Here is an 11,855-nt window from a genome sequence, read left to right on the forward strand (position 1 = left end):
GAAATAAATCATAACAAAGCCTTAAAATCAATTCAAGATAGGCTAACATATCAAACAAGAATCATTGTATACAACAACAATTCAAGTCCTAAGAAGTAATGTACATCATCTAAAGTCTTGAGCATATAAGTAATACATCAAACTCATAGCCAACAAGTCTTAGTACATGTATCTACAACAAGATCATGTTTTTGGACTCAACTCTAACATTGACATCACAAGAAACCATCTAAACTCGGATCATCACGCTAATCTCCTCATCCCTTGTTCTTCAAGATCGCTTTTGCCCGGTTCCACTCCCGCCTATTGCCATGACACATACAACACAACAATAGCCGGATAACTCCGGTGAGAAATATATTTCCCAGTAAAAGCAACTAAACATGCATAGCAAAGCATATATCAAACTCATGATATACATAAAAACAATGCATGTTTTAAAACAAGGTTCACTAATCGAACTCTATCGTTTCATCGGTTGGGATCCCGAGAAGAAGATATCATAACTAACCACCGACTCTCCCGATCGAGGTGGGGCTACTTATCTTGCCTCTCTAGACTTTGAAGCCATTATATATGTAAATCAGACGCTAGGCTAAAACAACCACCCATGCCATACATATACAATCCCTCAAATCGTCTAATCGAACGTTTCCGTTCATTTCAAAATCAAGGAATTGGTTTCTCAAGATGAATGCACTTATAAAGTCAATATAGCATTCCTTAACACAATAGACTCATTCAATAAGTCATAGAAAACATATAAAATCAAAGAAGTATGTGATTTAGGGAACTCGATACAAACCATCTCGAGTTATAATTCCATTCAAATAGTAGTCCACTTTTACCTTACAAATGAGATGTTTAAGATGTCTTCTAGCTTGTCAAAGTCTTGTTCTTTCTTTTATCGGTTTCGAAGTCGAGATTATTGAGTTGAAGTGCCCTGTTTATGAACTGAAATCACAGCATATAAACCAAATAATCATCAGATACAACCCAACAACATCTTAGTCCAAGATACAATAGCAAAACAGCCTCAAATCATAAGTTCGACGGCGTAACCGTTAAAGTCGGCAATACCGAAAATCAAGTATAACCCTTCTATAATGATACCAGCTGAATTTCAATCAAAACCAGCAGAATATAGAATAGAAACATTGCAATACTTGCTGAGAATTCATACAAAATGGATACAACAACCATCTTCAACCCAACTTCAACAAAACACAACATAGAAGTTCAATAACAACAATTCATACACAATTCTGATCTCTGTAATTTTCGAATTCCCAAATCATAATGAACTAAGAGAAAACTTACATCAATTCGAAGGTCTTCTTGCAAGGATTCCAAAACATCTTTCGGAATCGAAAACGGATAACCGGAACTCAAGATATTGCAATTTAAAAATCAATCACAAGAAGGGAAAAGGAAGAACTCGATCCTCTGTTCATATTTTCTCTCCAATTCTGAATTGTTTCACACCCATACACGTATACATGCTGACCATGCCTTTACAATTCAGATAACTTCAATGATTATTGCAATTTAGCCCCTCAAATCTTCAAAAATTGCAATTTGGTCCTCAGCTTCTCAATTCATTCAATTTCAATCATAAATAATTTAAGAATATTAGAATTTAAATCAAAACTCTAAATATTCCCAAATTAAATATTCTTGGATCAAAATTAAATAATTTCGGGCGTTACAGATTCAATGATTTGGCGAATAGATTTCGATATCATGATTTTTCAAACTACACTCTCGTTCAGATTATTTATGGTGGTTTGGATGCGACAACAAAAAATTGGTTGGATTATGGAGCTTTGGCAACTGGCAGTCACTTGTTTCACATAGATTACGACAGTGCTATACACTTGTTAAATGATATGACAGATTTTGACTACCATTGACATTGTGATCCTTCACTGCAGGGTTGGAGTCACCAATATCCTCCAGAATTCAACTCCACAAATTTTGTGAACCAACCATTTGAGCATCAAAAGAGTGTATAGGGAGTTTTGAAGATCATGCAGCTCAGTTGGAGAACATTGTGAGAGAACATGCAGAGATAAATAAGTTCTTAGAAAGCCGAATCAACTCTTTGAGTTTTTTTGGATGAACAGATTACGCTTCTTACAGAACCATTTTCTGAGATCTGTCAAGAAAATGAAGTAATTGCGCTAGTTCACGAGGAAATATTTTTTGAGAAATCTTCATTCGAAGAGGAGCCAAAAGTGATAGTGGAGGAGGAAGAAATATACAAGGCGTAATATTTGACCTTGTCAATGGTCTTTACATGCACACCATTAGAAGATCTGTTCTTGTCATTGACGCCAACTCCACAGTATTCCATCCTCTATGAGCTTTAGCCTAGATTCGGAGTTTCCTTCCATACTAATCAGTTCATGCCGAGTATGGTTGGACCGAAGAGCTTCCCATTTCAATATCATGCCAAGCTTGATGGAATAGGAAATAAAGAATCATACGTAGAGTCGTATGATTCCTACTATGGGCGGCAGTCGCTCTTTAATGGTTGCTACTGGAAATTCGGGCGATGGACTATAAATTTAGTGCTGACTGGAGGCAAACCAGTGTTATTTTTTCTTTAATAATTTTTTGTTATTTTTATTTTTATTTTTATTTCCTTTCATTATCCACTGCCTTATATGTCGCCTTTATATGTGCAGTATGTGGCACCGCTAAGAAAAGTTACTATTGGAGTTTTATAGATGGAGGAAGAGGACGAAGCATAGACCAGGGGAGTGTTATTTTTGTGTTCATTGTGTTTTTGTTCGTCTTGCATTTGTGTGTTTATTTTTGCATTCTGTTCATTGTTTCTAAAGCATTGAGAGCAATGCTTTGGATAAGTATGGGGGGTAGACTGGCGTTATTTCATTGTGTTAGTGTTTGTGTTGCATATAGTTCGTTTCATGTCTGTTTTCATCTTTGTTGTTTTTGTAGTTTGTTGCATGTGTTTGAGTAGGATAATGAATGAGAGTCAATGATGATATGAAGTTAGAAAAATGAAATTTTTTTGTGAAAATGTGTTACTCTTAACTTGACATGAGAAACCTTAGATAGAACCGTGAATATTTTTTAAGCACTCCTGTTAGATCAGTGAATTGTAGTGAAAAAATTGATGATGTTCGTGTATGTTTGACCATTGCACGACAATAGGTGTTTGATGATCTTAATTATGTCCTGTAAATTCTAATGATCCTCTAACAATTGTACTTACGATCTTGGGCGCACCACAATTTTTGAAAAAAATTGAAATTGATAATTTTTTTTAGAAAAATTCAACTCCATCCGGGTCGTGGACGAGAAATTGAAATCCTAATTACCTTGTTCTTGGATAAGTATGCGGAGTAAATGGGGTTGTACATTTATCAAAATTAAAAATTTAATTTTGAAAAAATAATAACAATTTCATCCGAGTTTCGAGCATGGGATTGAAATCCTAATCCGCCTAGTCTGAAACTAAGTTTGCGGGTTAAATGATATTGTTGCTCCATCTAGGATATAGATGAGGGGATTGAAATTCGAATCCTATCACAGTTATAGCTAAGTTTGCGGGTAATTATTGGGGTTCAGAAATGTCGGATGCAAAATCCGGGAATGCGTAAAAATAATCTCAAGGAAGGTGTGTTTGTTAGAGGTAATTGGAAGGAATGGATGCATGCAAGTGACTCTTGCACTGATGTGTTCTTAGGTCGCTAAGCAGTCTTAAGACGGATACTTTCTAAGTTGCATGTAACTGGAATAACATCGCACACATGCACGTTCACGTTAAACTGAAGGTGTATTGTGAAAGGTTGATGGTGTTTTTTTAAGCTGATGTATAACTTCTCTGAGGCTGTTAATTCTCATGAATTGTTCCTACTTGTGTTTTGTCATTTTTTGTTGTGTTTGTTGCATTGTTAGTCTTGCTCGAGGGCGAGCAAGATTTAAGTATGAGGTAGTTGATAAGTGCATTTTGTGTGCATATTTTGGTGTTGTTTTTTATATTTATTTTGCATGCATTCATAGTGTTTTATAAGTTTTATTCATGATTTATTGCATGTGTGTGCATTTACTCTCCGGTTTGATTTTTGTAAAAATATTGAAGAAATCATGGTTTTTGGAGCAACAGAAGAGCCGCAAGCATGAATTACAGAGCAGCAATTGTCAAAATCTATTTTTAATTCTAAAGAGATCAAATTCCTATATACACCATTCAAACTGAATTTCGAGATGTTTTGAAGTTGCTGTCCAAATTTTGGCTCAATCCGACAGCTAGAATATTATTTTTTCAAGAAAACTGCGCGCTGGCACATAGGTATGCACGGACCCATGAACGAATGTAGGCAAGGACCCTGTGCACCTTTTGAAGAAATTTCCGTGCATAATTTTCGTCAAAAAATTTGAGGTAGAGGGAACCCGGAGATTGGCACGGACTTTAGTATAGGGTCCGTGCATGTTGCGAAAATTTTCATAAAATTTTGGATTTTTTGGAAACCGTGGATTGCATGCATTTTTATGCCTTTTTGGGCTCAAATTAGAAAATTATTTAAAGGCCTTTGAGGGAAGATATAATAAGGAATGACGGCCCAACTTTATAAACACTTTTTAACGCAGAGATCGTGAGGCAGCTAGGAGGCTTGGAGATTGGAGATCTTCTCCATCTTTTTTTAGAGTTTTTTCTTCCTTTCTTCTTATTTTTATTTTTGAATTATTGTTTTTAATTATTGAATAGATTTAATTCAACCAAGACGGCGTGATTGAGCAAAACAAATTTATGTAGAAAACTTGGATGTTTGTTTGAGATTTTTCAGATTTGGTTTTTTATTATTGGTTTTTGGATTTAAATTTTTCTTGTGAATAATCTGGCCAATTGTTTACTTACATGTTAATCAATTCCAATTCGACGGAGGAGGAATTGATTTCGATCACTTCATAAATCAACACGAGGTAAAATTGACTAGAAGTAGTATTAGATTTCATTGTGCGGTTTTAGATGTAAAGTGAATTCTCACAGTTTCTGATGCATTTGATTTTTATTAGAATTATGAAAATTAATCCGTCAATATTTGAATAGGTTTAATTTTTTTAAAAATAGACCTTTAAACACGTTAGGAGAATTCACCGTAATTTAAGATTTAAATTTGAGTCCTGAATCAGTTACATGTTTCATGATTTGTTCGGTACCTACGTGTGTCTTGGTTGGCTTATTTTAATTAGAATTATTATTGAGTTCTAGTTTCTAGTTAATTTCATTGTTATTTATTATTTTAAATTCTTATTTTATTTAATTCATACTCCTTTCTATTATTCTGTCTAAATTAAGTTAAATAATTAAATCTTGAGAATTGAATGCAATCTCTGTGGGATCGATACTTGGACTCATTTTCCACTTACTATTACTTGACCTAGTGCACTTTCTAGTAAATACCGAATTAAGCGGTCAACAAACAAAAGGTAAGAATGTAGGATTTGATATGAACGAATTCTATTGTTTATTTGGCGCTTTATTTTGTCGTATTCGTGCTTATCTGACATTTTTTTTCTCGAGTTTTGCTCCTAAATTGTCATACTTTTCTGTGTTTGTAGTTTTGACTGGAACTTGAGAAGGTTTGAATATTGAAGAAAAGTCAGACATTGAGATGCCACGTTGGAGCTTGGCTGGGAATCGAGGAAAATGAAGAAGAAATTTTTTAAGTTTAATGCACGGAATCCGTGAATCTTTTGGAATAAGGTCCGTGCATTTTATGTAAAAGAGAGTTTCGCCCCTAGTTTAATGCATGGACCCCGTGCATCATTTAAAGGAACCTCCGTGCATATGTTTGGAGAAGAATTTTTGAGGTAGAGAGCACCCGGAGGCATACCCGGACCTTTGTCTAGGGTCTGTGCACGTTCGGAGCGAGATCGGCGTAGAAATTTTAATGCAAGGTCCCGTGTTTGGACTAATGTCCGGACCAGGCACGGACCACCATACAAAAGGTGTCCAGGGTCCGTGCATGTCACATACTTGAAAAAAATAGCTCGCGCAAAATTTTGAAATTTTGGAACTTTATTATTTTGGGCGATATTGAACACTTATTTGGGGGGAAAATAGGGCTTTTTGAGGGGAAGTATAAATGAAAAGAGGGCCCGAATTTCAGAGGAATTTTGGACTTTTGCCAAATTTTTGGAAGACGGCTAGAGCTTGGAGAGGAAGAAGAAGCGCATCACACAAGCAAGATCCGGCACCATCGCTGAGAATTTTCTTCTTCTTCTTCTTCTTCTTCTTCTTCTTCTTCTTCTTCTGTTTTATTTGTCATGAATTCAAACATGAGATTTTTATTTGATTTTGATATTATGGAGTAGTCGTTTTTTGAATGGGGGCACGATTGGGCCAGACTATTGATTTTTGTTCATGGAATGGATTGATTGATGGTTTGATTTATTTTATGTTTATTGATTAATAATTATGCATAATTCTTGCTTTTAATCTGACCAATTAATTTCATGTTTGTTGTTCGATCTGGAATTGAAAAATAAAAGATTGAAATTAGCTTCAAAAATATTAATCAACACATGGTTATACCGACTAGAAATAGTATTCGGTTTTATTGTGCGATTTTAGGCGAAAGCTGAAATTCCATAGTTTCGAATGTGTTTTGGTTTAATTAAATTCAATTAAAAATAATTGGACTGTTAAATGAAAATAGGATTGTTATTCTAGAAATAGATTAATAATTATTCTAGGAAAATTCATCGTGTTTGAATTAGTGGTTAATTCATAAAAATCCCTCATTTTATTTATCCTAGATTAAATTGAATAATTTATATCTTAGTATTTAAACAATAGTCTCTGTGGGATCGACTTGGACTCTATCTAATTATATTATAACTTGACCTAGTTCACTTGCTAGAATTTTCCAACCGAAATCGTCGGTCAATGATCTTAGTTAAGAGAAACACGGTTGAAGAGATTTAGTTTTGATATCACGTACCCTAGTGTGCAGGATTTTTGTGAGCGACCACTAGTGGGTTTTTGTGTTTCATTTTTTTAGTCATAGAAATCATTAAAACCCGCTGGTATTTTTAATAGTCGCACACAAAAATCATGCATACTATGGTGCGTGGTATCGAAACTATATATATATATATATATTATAGAAAAATTTAACTAAGAGTGATATCTAATAGGAATTTGGCTAGCTAATCCTTGTAGGAAGAATTAAGAAAATTTCGGCTAAAAGAAACATACCGAGAGGATGGTATTTTAAGTAAACTTGATTGAACCAAGTAAGATAATTAAGTAAATTGGCTCAGTTAGCTAGAAGATATTTACCAACAATAAGAAATTCCTATGAAAATTAATTTGATCAAGGGCCAATTTTTGTTGTTTGAATTAAAATTGGATACAAATGGGCTTAATAGTTTAAGTAGTTTATTATTAAAATATATCAGGCATGGACCGGTGGGGTCCGAATATAATGTAGTTTAATAAATATATTTATCTCATCAATTGAAAATCCATCCCAAGTAAGATTCAATTGTCGTTATTAGGTGATTAATTTTCATTATCATCTTATTTTCTTATGTTGACTATAACAAAGTAACCGTGTTAAACCCTAAGTTTTGATGATAACAAGACAATATAATATTGTTATAGATTTTGTTGTCTTTCATGTAAAAAAGGTGTCGACCGCTTGCTTTGAAAAGAACAGGTATCAACCGCTTGCTTTGAGGAAAAGTAGTATCGACCGCCTACAAGCAAAAGACAATGAAATGCTCCTCGATCGGTCACTTTCAAGTCACATATCTCGATCGACCACTATTTCTAAGATTGATCAACTGGCTCTTATAAGACTTTCCTCGACTGCTTCACAAGCAAGCTAGTACTTCTCAAACGATCATAAGGAAAGACATTCTAAACAAGGATCAATATTTATGAGCCACCTGAAATATTTATGTGCAGCCAACAAGGAATGTTGGAAGAAGTTGAGAGTCTCTATGCAAAGGACACTATAAATAGGAGATTTCTTGAAGAAAGAACCAAGAAGACTATTTTGTGTATGCTCACTTAAACTCTCGCTCCGTCAAAAAGCTATCAAATCTTTGAGGATCATCTAAGAGTTTTCAAATTTCTCGACAGCTCAAGAAATAAAGCTCAAAAATAAGGATTTGAAAGTCTGAGTTGGAGAACTCAAACTAAGATGTTTTTTCAAAGAGTTTGATAAGAACTTTGAATCTTATCTTGTTGAAATGTAGGAGTTCCGAATTAAGCAGTGTATAAGTCGTAATATTGGAGTGGGTGTGTTACAAGACGTTGTAATAACCAAAGTCTTCTAGTGAATTCTTTCATATGTGGAAGAAGTGGAGACGTATAAGAATTCAGCCTTCGAACTTCCATAACCACTGCTCTACTTATCCTTTTGCATTTCATATCTTACTTTACAAGACTTAACTGTGATTTAAGTATACATTTTTTACTGAAGTTATTGAACTATATATTTCCACATTTTTTAAGTTTTCAAGAAGCTTCACAAGTTGAGAAAATTAGTTGAGTGGACTTACATTCACTCAACTCTCGTTTTTAGTCAAAATATTTTAAGATTGTGTTTTCACCTCACTCTACACACACACCCGATCCCCAACAAACTATATTTGATTGTCCAATCAAAATTGTTCAACCATCAAGTCGATCAAGTATTCTATTGAATCGTTTGGTTAGCAAAACTAATTTTCTCTTATTATCCACATAAGATATTTAAATTTTATTTATGATGTTTTATCATAATAATTTTTCCACTTTGTCACTTACATTTCTTTTCGAATGAATCACTTTTTATTATTATTATTGTAGTGACCCGCACCGTGATCACTTACTAATCAAAAATTTAACATGATATTAAACAATAACAATCATTACAGCAGTAATGCTAAGTTGTCATTGAGGCATTGTACAGACAAAAATGACATACTCCACAGTTCTAGGAAAAAGTGGGGGAGAAATAAATTGAGAACCCAAGAGTTTAAAATTGTCTCAAGATTTTGGGGGAGTTTATGAGAATATTGAGCCTTTATCTTTGATGTATCCTGTAGTAGGGCGTTCACCCTATGAGTTTGTGGATGTTTGGATATGTAAGTCTTGTGTCAGGTCACCATATTTGGTTGAAAACTTGTACTAGTATCAGGTCACCATTATCCACTGGTTATATGAGCCACCTTCTGAGGTGACAACGCAGCATGCTATATACCTTGGGCATGGTCTATAAGTTTGTTTCTTGTCTTGAGTGTCTTGGTACCCAGTTTATTTGCATACATGCACATATAATAGTATATACTCTTAAATATTGTGACCCGCACCATGATCACCTACTAATAAAGAACTTAAACATGCAATTAAATATTAAATAATCTTAATCAAAGTAAATGCAAAGCTTTAAATAAATTAAATACCAGATAAGAAAAATCTAGTGGTCAACCCTGCCATCCAACCTTGGTCACCACATAACCTCCCTGTTCTTAAGAGAACTAATTGCATCTACTCCATTTAATTGGGTATCCAGACAACAGAACCGAAATTGAGCATAAAACGCTCAGTACGAGAGTATAAGTATACACTATTATATGTGCATGTATGCAATTGAACTGTGACGACCCGAGCTCTAATCTCTTATTAATCAAATCTTCGTAATTAATAGTCAAATAATCAAAGACTAAATAAAATAAAATAAAAATTTAAAATTTGAGCACCTCGCTCGATCGGTGAAAAGCTGCCGATCGAGCGAGCACTTTGGCCCAACTCTCGGGTGCAATCAAAATATGGCCTCGCTCGATCCGTGACATTTCACCGATCGAGCGAGCCACAATCACCAAAACTTCTGTTCCTGCAACAATGGCCTCGCTCGATCCGTGACATTTCACCGATCGAGCGAGCCCATTTCCAGAAAAACAGCAGAAACTAAATTGCTGTCAAATGAGTTCCTTTCCTTCATTTTTTCATCTAGCTTCAGTTCACACATGATCTAATCAAAATCAACAACTAACATGCATTCCAACATGCTATACAATTGATGGAACTAGATCATAACAAGGCCTTACAATCATAATAATAAAGGCTCACAAAACATGCAAGAAACATTGTTATACAATAAAGATTAAGCTACATCATGTTGTCTTAAGGATTTACACATCATCTCAAATCCTATATACATCAACAAGACAACAACCTATTAACCAACAAGTCTTGGTACAAGTAGCTATACATGACCATGTTTATGAAACTCAACACTATCATTGACAGCTCACACAAACCATCTAAAACTCGGATCATCACGCTATTCTCCTCATCCCTTGTTCTTCAAGTTCTCTTTTGCCCTGATCCACTCCCACCTATTGCCATGACACATACAACATAACAATAGCCGGATAACTCCGGTGGGAAATACATTTCCCAATAAAAGCAACTAAACATGCATATACAACATATATCAAGCTCATGATATAAATAAAGACAATGCATGTTTTAAAAACAAGGTTTATTCAAGAACTCTCTCATTTCGTCGGTTGGGATCCCGAGAAGAAGATATCATAGCTAACCACCGACTCTCCCGATCGAGGTGGGGCTACTTATCCTACTTTTCTAGACTTTGAAGCCACTATATATGCACTTCAGATGCTAGGCTACGTCAACCACCCAGGCCCTACATATATAATCCCTTAAATCGTCTATTCAAACGTTTTCGTTTATTTCAAAATCAAGGAATAAGTCTTGCAAGATGAATGCAACATATAACATCATAAAAGCATTCATTAACATCAAAGACTCATTCACCAAATCATAGAAGAGCATATAAAAGCAAATAAGTATGTGATTTAGGAAACTCGATACAAACCATCTTGAGTTATAATCACATTCAAGCAGTAGTCCACTTTTACCTTTCAAATGTGAGGTTTCAAGGCAACTTCAAGCTATCCAAATCTGAACAACACAATCACAAAACTTGTATCAAAATCTGCACTTAAAACCATTCAAACTCCATTGTAGAATAGCTTCAAACCTTGATCTTTCTTCTAACACTTCGAAGTCGAGATTATCGAGTTGATGTGTCCTGTTTATGAACTGAAATCATAGCATAACAACCAAGAAAACATCAGCTAATACTCAGCTCAATAGCAGCTCAAGCAAAGGATAACAAAACACTTCAAATCAAAAGTTTCGACGGCATATCGGTATCATTCGGCAATCCCGAAATCAACTAATTTATTCTAACAATCATATCAGCTGTATATCAACTCAAACTCAACATATATGCAAGCATATAAGTCGAATAATAGCTGGGAAATCATAAGAACTAATCCAACAATCCATTCTTCAACCCAACTTCAATATAACAAAGTAAAGAAGCTCATCAACACCATTTCATACAAACTTCTAATCTCTGTCAATTTCGAATTCCAAAACCATGATGAACTAAGAGAAAACTTACATCAATTTGAAGGTCTCGTTTCAAGGATTCCAGAACATCTTTCGGAATCAAAATCGGATACCCGAAGCTCAAGATATGTCAATTACAAGATGAAGAAATGAAACTTGAAAGTTCTTTTGCTCTCTCTCAGTTCTTGCCTCTGAAAATCTGATGAAAATAGTGATATTACACGTGAGTAATCAAAAATATAACAAGCGTCCAGCTCATTTTCAACTATTTGCATTTTGGCATCTCAAATCTTCAATAATTGCAATTTGGTCCTCAACTTTTCAATTCATTCAATTTCAATCCTAAATAATTTAAGAATATTAGAATTTAAATCAAAACTTCAAACATTCCAAAATTAAATATTCTCGAATTAAAATTAAATAATTCCGGGCGTTACATGAA

Source organism: Henckelia pumila, chromosome 4 (assembly GCF_033568475.1).
Source record: "Henckelia pumila isolate YLH828 chromosome 4, ASM3356847v2, whole genome shotgun sequence".
Taxonomy (NCBI): domain Eukaryota; kingdom Viridiplantae; phylum Streptophyta; class Magnoliopsida; order Lamiales; family Gesneriaceae; genus Henckelia; species Henckelia pumila.